Here is a 9,509-nt window from a genome sequence, read left to right on the forward strand (position 1 = left end):
AATTTCACAGGGACCTTGCCTCTTTATCGCCTTGCTACATTTATAGAAGAAAAATTTTAAAAGTCTCCATTTCATTCAAGTCAGTGGTATCTGAACTTTTCTGTAATAATAGCAAAACCTAATCCTTACCTTTATAATAGGCATTATAAGCCCACATTATTAATAAAGAATCTGAACCTCAGGGAGAGTGGGTAATATGTCCAGGATTATGGCTAGGAAGTCACCAATCCGGTATTTAAATGTCAGTGGACTTAATTCCAATATACAGTGTCCTCCATTAATCTGCAAGCTATTTCTCAGCTCAGGGCAGAAGAGGTCTCAGAAGGCTGACCTCAAGCCCTCCGTCAACAGGAAATCTTTCCTAGGGACACACCTGAAGGTGGGCCACCCACCCTCAATCCTGATCCCGCCAGGGGACAGTAAGCTGGTGACTCAATGTTCAAGCCTCTATTTTTAAGAAGGTTCTTTGGTGTGATGGCTGAAACTCACCTTTTGTAACATCTGCATCTTACCCTCACGATCCTGCTTCCACACCCGTCTCCCTCTTCAGACTTTCCCCTTCCCCCAACCCAAATTCCACACTCTGACCCCCAGTTTTAGCCAACAACTCACCTCCCAACATTCACCTGCTTTACAAACTCCACGTCCTTCCTCTTCTTTCTGGTCCCTCTCGGGTGAAATAAAACCTCCCCAGTCACATGTTCAGTCCGTGTGTTTCCAGAGCTCAGTGTGAACTGTTGCTCAAACCTTGTAGTGTGGCCCTTGGTCACTCTGTGTCTCGTGTCTGTCCACTCGGGGAGGGCAGTGATCACTTCTCACCTCTGTGGGTGCATGACCTACGTGCATCCTGAGCACGATCAAGAGGCCATCAGGGGTGATGAACCATCAGTGAGCTCGCCAACGTGTCCGGTACCACCTGGGTGACTTCATATACTGTTCCCCTGACAACCATGAGAGACTCTTGAGGTCAGAAAGTGAAGCACAATAACACGCTTAATGCCTAGCACTTATTGAGCACTTACTATGTGACTGATGTCACTGAGTCACGTGAAGCAGCATTGAAGCCTTCGTTCAAGGTTATAACAATAGGAAAGACAGGCTAGAACCCAGCCAGAACTCAACCGTCCTGAAACCAAGGGTGAGGGAGCACTGGGGACTGACACAGCCAATTATGCTCCATGCACGTATGATCATGTCACAACGAACGCTGCTGTTACGTTAACTATAGCACACTGATAAGAACATTTGGGGGGTACTGGGGATGGAACTAATGGGTCATAGGCCACTAAGCCACATCCCCAGCCCTAATTTATTTAGAGACAGGGTCTCACTGGGTTGCTTAGCACCTTGCTATTGCTGAGTCTGCCTTTGAACGCGCCATCCTCCTGCCTCAGCCTCCCAAGCTACTGTGAATGCAGGCCTGCTCCACTGCACCCAGCCTAATAAAAACATTAAAAAAAAAAAATAAATAAGACCAGGGGGTGGGGTGGTGGCTCCGTGGTAAAGTGCTTGCCTAGCCTACGTGAGGCACTGGGTGCCATTCTCAGCACCACATAAAAATAAATCAATAAAAAGAGATCTATAAAAATGTCTATCTAAAAAAATTTGAAAAAAATAAAATAAAATAAATGCATAAGACCTGGGAAGAGTGTGCTGCTCATTGGCCTTCTCCAAAGGGAACGCAAGGCCGACTGCATCTTCACCCGGGCAACTTCCCACCGCAGAGCAAGACCCATCCCCTACACCACCCCCCCACCCCCCCCCACCCCCCCCCCACCCCGGAACTCGGGCTCCCACCCTCCCTCAGAGCCCGAGAGATGACAGGGAACCCTCTCCCATGACAGCTGCACTTCCAAGGCCAGCTCCCAGGTCCTTTGGAAAGACATTCTTGGGTTATAAACCAGCAGGAGGCTTTTTAAAGGATTTACATCTCAAAGGGGCAGGGCAAGAATTCAATATTACAAACTTTCTAAAGTAAATGGTTTTAAGAGGGAAGGGCAACCCAAGGTCAAGAAGAAGCCTGTGGAGACTTCCGTCCAGCTTTGGGGGGAGCTCGGGCCATCTGGGTCACAGCATCGTGCCAAGCACTTTGTATGAACGTCTTATTGACTGATCCCCACCTGAGCCCTCTGAGGAAGACCTTAAGGCCACCTTCGTTTCAGGGCACAGAGGTGGCTGAGCGGCACTGCACACCTTCGCCCACAGGGTGTACCAGCTGATGTGTTTTTACGGCCACAGCCCGTGCGGGTCTGGTACGCACGCAGGAAGAGCACCGCCAGTTGGTTTGCTGAATACATAAATGACTTTAGCCTTCGACCTCCCTGGTGTGTAGTTGGCCAAATGATGACATGGAGTGAAAGATGATGCTGGACTCCAGGAGATCTCCGTCACCAACCCGGGGTCTCTCCTAGGGTATCAGGTACTGCAAACCAAGGGCAGCGCCCCGCAGCACCACGGCGAGCAGGAAAGGCCATAAATAGAGAGCATGACCCAGAGGGGTCCTCAAGGTGGGTGTGATCCGCTGAAGGAGTTTTAAAAGATGCGAGGCGCTGCAGGAGGGTTAGCATTGTAGGCAGCCATCTAGCCGCCCATCTGCTTCGGGGTAAGTCCTCGATAGATGTCAGCTGTCACTGCATGCGACAGGGTGTCGGTTCAGGGGTTGGAGCCCTGGAGGAGACAGGATGGTAACACAAGGCGACTGTGCTAACCTTTAGGGGCTGCCATGGGACCACAGACTGTGTGACTTAAACCACACAAATTTATTTTCCTACAATTCTGGAAGCTTGACATCAAGATTTCAACAAAATGCATTTCTCCTGAGGCCTCTCCCCTTGGCCAGTGTGTGGCCAATTCCTCCCCATGTCCTCTCAGTCTCCCTTCTGCTCTTCTATAAGGACACCAGTCATCCTGGATTAGGACCCACCCTGATGACCTCATTTATCTTAATTATTTCTTTAAAGGCCCTTTATCTGCAAATAGAGTCACATTCTAAGATACTGGGGGGTTCAGACTTCAACCCATGAATTTTGAGGTTGGGACACAAGTCAACCCAGAGTGTTTAGTGAGTTAATGGATGTCATACATGTTAACCACTTTTGAGTGGTTCCTTGTACACAGCCTGATCTGTATGTGTTCTCATAATCATTATCTGTAATTATAATAAATTTTACCTTCACATCTCTGTCTGGCATATAGTATTCGATAAATATGAGTTATTAATTTATTCAAGAAATATGTATTGATCCCATGTTGGGTGTTAGCCACTGTTCTAGGTACAGGGAGATGGCTATAAATAGGATGGTTAAGGGGCCAGTCCTGACGAATTTTTCATGATTATAGTTATTGTTACATCTTACGCATTTTATTATCTGCCAATCACAGATCTTACTTTCAACAACAATGCTATGGGTTCACAAACGTGAATCCACGTGAGCAGCAAGTGATTTGTTTTTGTAAATGTCCGTAGGCCATCTGTTTGCTCTCGGTACTGGGACTTGGTGGAATTCAAGCAAAGTTTATTGCTTTATCTCATCGAGGGTCCACTTTGTTAGAAACTGGAACAGTGCAAGCCTGCGCCTCTTCTTCTGGGCCTCTGCCTCTCTCGCTCTTTTTTCGAGGAGGATCGTTGACTTTGACCCTGAGGCCATCTGACATTCTCTCTGGCACCCTGGGATGTGATCTGTCAGGAAGCAGGTGGTCAATGCATTCAGAGCAACTTTGTGGCCCTCTCCTCATCAATCCCACCTGTGATCTCACCCGAAGGAGGCTGGTGTTCTACCTTCCTGCACCTGGTTCAGTCTTTACCAGTTCATATCCCAAACTAGGCAGAACTTCTTTCATTTAAAAGCTAAGGGAACCCAACTTGAAACCCAAACTACCAAAACAAGGAATTTGCTGACTAATGTGAATACTCCAAGGTATTCCAGGAGAAGATTCAGAGGTCTGCACCTTTAGATCTGATTTCTACCCTTCTAGCTTCAGTCTCACCTGAGCTCACCTGTGGGGGTGGCAAGGTGGTCCCAGCAAGACCAGGCTTCATCCTATGACCTGCCACTCCAGGAGAAAGAGGTCCTCTTTCCCCCAGAGTTTCAGCAACTGATTCCCATCGGCCTAAACTGGATCATTAATCTGATCTGAAACTATTCGCTTGATTCTGGTGGATCCGATGTGAGCCTCATGGCTGGAGAGGAGGGGGATGAGTGGTTCCCCGAAGGAAAAATCAAGGTGCTGTCGCCAACGGGAGGAGGAGCAGATGCAAAATTCGAGGGGTAAAAATTAGACTTCCATATAAATCTTATTTCCCCTGCTGGTCCTGGTGGAGCCAATTTGAAATGGAATGGTTCGACGGTTTTGCAGTTCATTTCGAATATTTTAATATTTTCTAATATTCTAATATTTACACAGTGGACTTTTCTTTTCCTTCTTTTGTTCTGAAACATATTGTTGTTCTGAACATATGAGGTGCTTCTGTTCATTATTTGAATTTTCTTACACACTGATACTGTACTTTTGAATGTGACCTTTAAAAATCCTGAGCTCAATAGTGATCTTCCAGTGGGTTTTATATATTTATATTTCATATATATATATATATTTTTTTTTTCATTGTTTTCCTTCAATTTTTTTTCCTATTGTAGAACTGAAAACATGCTAGGCAAGTCCTCCACAACCAAGTTACACTCTCAACCCTTTCTTCAATTTTTAAAAAGAATTTATAACACTTTCTTTCAACCACTATCAACTGAGGATCTACTCATTAAACAACAGTGAGCAAAATACCATTCTAGATCCTGACACTACCCCCAATTAACAGAAGAGATGCTATCACACCCCTCCCAGAATCTGTTTTTCCCTGGATTGGGGCTACATATTAGATATTTCTTTCTTAAATGCTGCCTTGACCCACTTTCAAGGCCCTGGCTAGGTTGGGAGCACCTGATGTAGTCTACACTCCAACCAGCTCCTTCACCAGGCTCACACTCGGAGCCACAGTCTATCTGTAAATCTATTGTCGGGCACCAGACAATCAAGGACCGCCTCTATAAAAGGCCCCAGAACCCACTAAATTATCTAAACTAGCCAACTCTAGCCCACTGGCCCTGTCTTGCTTGCTCCTCCCAGAAAAACACAACGAAGGCTCCTGCTCCATTGACCTCTCTCTCTGCCTATGGCCACCCTGCTGCTTCTCCCAGGGACCCAGGGAACTGTGACTAACAAAACCATAAAACATTTTCCAGTTTTCTCTCCCAATCTGTTTTTGGTCTCATCACATCTCACCCCAATCCTATCTGGTTAAAATAGCAAAGCTGTTGAATCCCTAGTTCTTGATGTGTAGATATGATTCCCTGAAATTCCACCTGTCATGGCCTAGAGCAGTCCCCAAATACCATGACATTTCTGCTAATTCCTTGTGGTTTGGATTCCTGCATCCTCTCACGGTATCACTATTTTAAACCCAGATCTCCTTGGGAAACAGCCCACCTTCCTCTATTTGCCAAAGAAATCCACTCACAACTGGAATTCCCATTGAGGACTTAGGGAGGTGTGAGGCAGACAGGAGGTGATAGCCTGGGGAGAAGGTAGTGAATTCACAGAAAACCTAGAATTGCACAGAGCCCTAACATTTCCAGGTGGAGAAAGACAAGGCAGGAAAGAAGACCCAGGCAGAGCCTCCAGGGAGGTGGGAGACCGCGGAGGAGAGCGTGCCCAAAATCCATCAGTGCTGGAAACTACCATGAGATAAAGCAACAGGAATGTTGAAAGGGATTGTAGGAGGCAGCGACGTGCGGATCTTTGGAGACCTTCTTGAGATATTTCAGTAGAGGGGTGAAGACGGTTAAGAGTTAGATCAGGGCTAACTGTGGGAGGCGAGAAATCAAATGCACGTATCTCCTTTGAGAAGTTTGGCGAAGACTGAAAGAGAAATGTGGCAGGAGATGCTTCAGCTGCCACACATGCCAGCCTCCGGCTCAGTGTCCTGTTCAGGTGGCATAGAAATAAAGGTGCCAACGTGGCTATGGGAGCGGATGGATGGAGGAGAGGGAGGGAATGTGCTGGGCCCCCAAGGACTACACCTGTGGCCAAGGGACCAGAAATACCCACATGCTCCAGTGAGGGGACACCAAGGTGCCAAGGGAACCCACAGAGCACGGAGCAGAGAAACCACAGAAACCAACAGCCAATGATAACCCATAAGGAACAGAGGACCCCACAACTAGAGCAGAAGCCCAGTCCACATCGACGGGCACATATCCAAAAGGATACAGCAGTCAACTGAAAGAGTTCCTGATGCCAAGGCTGGGAAAATATGAGCAATATCTATGAAGTAATGTCAGATTGTAGGCCAATGTAGAAAATAAATATCCTGAGTCCATACTGATATAATAAATGAATGAATGAATGAATGAATGGGGGAGGGATAAATCCTCATGCATAGATATTCTACCCTCAAGGTGAAGGATCACTCCCCACTGTGAGTGTGAGTTGTACAGAGTGCTGCCTTCCAAAGAGACCAATGTGGAAAGGGGAAATACTCTTCAGTGGAGAAACCTGACAAACACCACCTCAAGCCAGGTCACCGAGACCCACCAAGACTCAAACCCCGAAGAACTGTTTTAGTCAACTTTTATGTCACTGTGACCAAAAGTGACCTCCTTAAGCTCACATAAGACTTACAAGAACAACTTAGAGGAGAAAAAATTTACTCTGGCTCACAATTTCAGAGGTTCAGTCTATGGTCAGCCAATTCCATAACTCTGAGCCCAAGATGGCAGATGGGCGTGGTGGAGGAAGCAGCTCAGGCTAGGACAGCCAGGAAACAGAGAGAGCTCTGCTCTTTAGGGACAAAAATATAGACCTTGGTGTCATGCCTCCAGTGATCCACCTCTTCCAGCCATACCCTACCTACCTGGTTACCCACCCAGTTAATCCATATCAGTGGATTAACCCACCGATTAGGTAACAACTCTCATAATCTAATCATTTCACCTCTGAACATTTTGTACTTTCTCACACACACAAGCTTTGGTAGGGTACCTCGTAGCTAAACCATAATAGGGACTTTCTCAAAAACAACTGCCCAGCACTCCAAACTGCTAAGTTCATCACAAACAGAAGAATTTGGGGGAAATGTCATAACCTAGAGGTATCTATGGACACCTGATGAATAAATGTAGTAGGGCATGCTGGGTGGGATCCTGAAACAGGAACAGGAAATTTAGAAGAAAACATAAGAATTCTAAACAAAGCATGGACTGTTGTTGGTAATGATGTTATCAATATTGGTTCATTAATTGTGACAAATATATCATACTAATGTAAGATATCAAGTGTGTTCTCTGTATGGGAACTTTGTGTATTATCTTTGCAATAATTCTGCAGAACAAAACTGTTCTAAAATGGAAAATGGAACATTCATTAAAAACACAAAGCAGATGGCATCTGATGAAGTCTGTTTCAGGGTCTGCACATTTATGGAGATCCTTTGACCCGTCACTCTGCATCAGCTGACAGGAGCCCAAGGATTTGAGATGAATTCAAAGAGCCTGCCTCCCTCTTCCCCACCACCTCCTTAGCTCACCTAAGACACCCTCTCCCTTTCACTTAGATTCTAACTTGTAGGGAAACAGGAGAAGAGCCACTCTCTGCAAATTAATTAATGAGTTGTAAAAGCTAAAGGACAAACTGAAAGCCCTGGAAGGGAACACTGGATTGGGTCCACCAGTGGAAAATTGCAACAGTATTGGAGAAAGAAAGAAGTGTCATTTGTGGTGCCCAACACAGTGTAGTGCGACTGCATGTGCAGGCCCTTTGTCCACTGGGCCATTGTGTCCAGAATGCTTAAGAATCTGTGTGCAGTGTGCCCCTGCCCCCACAGGCCAGGTACAACTCCCAAACCTGTAAGAAAGTCACATCATCCCCAGGGTGCTGTCACAATGCCAGGACACAAGTGACATGCAGAAGCCTCATGCAAGGGAGTCCACAGAAGGAATAGAGGGACCCGGGAGGAAAGTCCTTATTGGGTGGAGTCCCCTGCCATGCATGGTTGTCTCCCTGCTCAAAGTCACTCTGGTCCTCAGGTGGATGGTCATACATGCCTGAGGCAGACTGTGCTTCAGCACGTGGAAGTCACTGCTTTTTCTCTTTATTTTTCTGTGTTCAGGTGAAAACTAGACCGCGCATTGTTCTCTTCTTGGAAAAAGACAGGGGGTGGGGGGTAAGGAGGTGCTGCAGCCTTGGAGCACATTACTTAACCTGTAGCTAATTTTAGAAAAAAAGATCTCCCAGATCAACTAACCAGTGCTGCATGGCAATAATTGATGCTTGAAGAAGCAGGCGTATAATACAGACCATGGCAGCCGGGCCAGCAAGAAGGGGGCTAGGGATTGCCAGGGAATGCTGGGTCACAAAATACAGACAGAGGCAGGAAAGCCACTCCGCTGCTCGTGAAGTTTGACAACACTCTGCCTTCAGTTCCAAGTGCAGAGGGAAAGTGGACCAGGAGCATCTCACAGATCCACCCAGAGCTCAAAGTCCATCCTTCTCCACCACGCAGCCCCTGACTCTGAATCACCAGATCTGGGGCAGGATCCATGAATCTGTATATCTAACAGATTTCTAAGTGATGCTCAGTGCTGGGCTGTGGACCATCGTTTTTGAGCACTAGATTAGGAAAAAAATGTAACTGCCATTCTGTATTCTCCTTCCCAAGAGATTATTTCCCCTGGTCCGAGTTGGGGTTCAGGTATAATGGTTCTCTGTAGGAGATCCCAGGTGACCCTAAAATATAAGAATCATAGGGTTGAAATTCACTGCTGTGGTCATGGAGAACTTGGTGGACACACAGTTAAATACACACACAGAGATGAAAAGCAGAAGGTCCAGGGCTCTGAAGGAGGCTGACCAAACAAGAGTGGGAAATCATCCAAGGAGAAGCTGAGTGCCACCATGCCTAGTTCCGCAGGAGACCAGGAGGATGACCAGGCCCTTGGGAGTTGCGGGGTGGTGATGGGGCTGTGCCTTACATTGGGGGGTTCCAGAAGTTCAGCCCTTACATGGCCCCTTTGAACCCTGTGGTGCAGTGAAGGTGCAGAGAGCACACCTGGAAGAATCCAGAAGAAAAGGTAGGACCATGGGCTCCAATGTAGAATTGGGAGACCAAGTAGTTAGCTCCAAGAAAGGAGGTGGACGTTCACTGGGGGTTTAGGTTCACATACTAACCACACTTACTGAAGGCCATCCACAATTTCCAGGCTGAAGAAATAGGGTTCCGCAACCTTCCTGAATTAAAAAAAAGAAAGAAAGAAAGGATCCAACACGTTGATTAAAATGTCAGGGTATCAGTAACAGATGTAAAACTATTTTCCTGGTCCTGTCCTTCCTAGGAGGTCAGTGAGCTGGCAAGCCCTAAAATAGTTTTTAAAAATAATTTAAAAATTTAAAAAAAAACGACTTTCATGGGATCTGGAGTATAAAGTGACATTCATGATCTGTTCTGGTAACAATCATGT

The sequence above is a fragment of the Urocitellus parryii genome, chromosome 5, assembly GCF_045843805.1.
Source record: "Urocitellus parryii isolate mUroPar1 chromosome 5, mUroPar1.hap1, whole genome shotgun sequence".
NCBI lineage: Eukaryota > Metazoa > Chordata > Mammalia > Rodentia > Sciuridae > Urocitellus > Urocitellus parryii.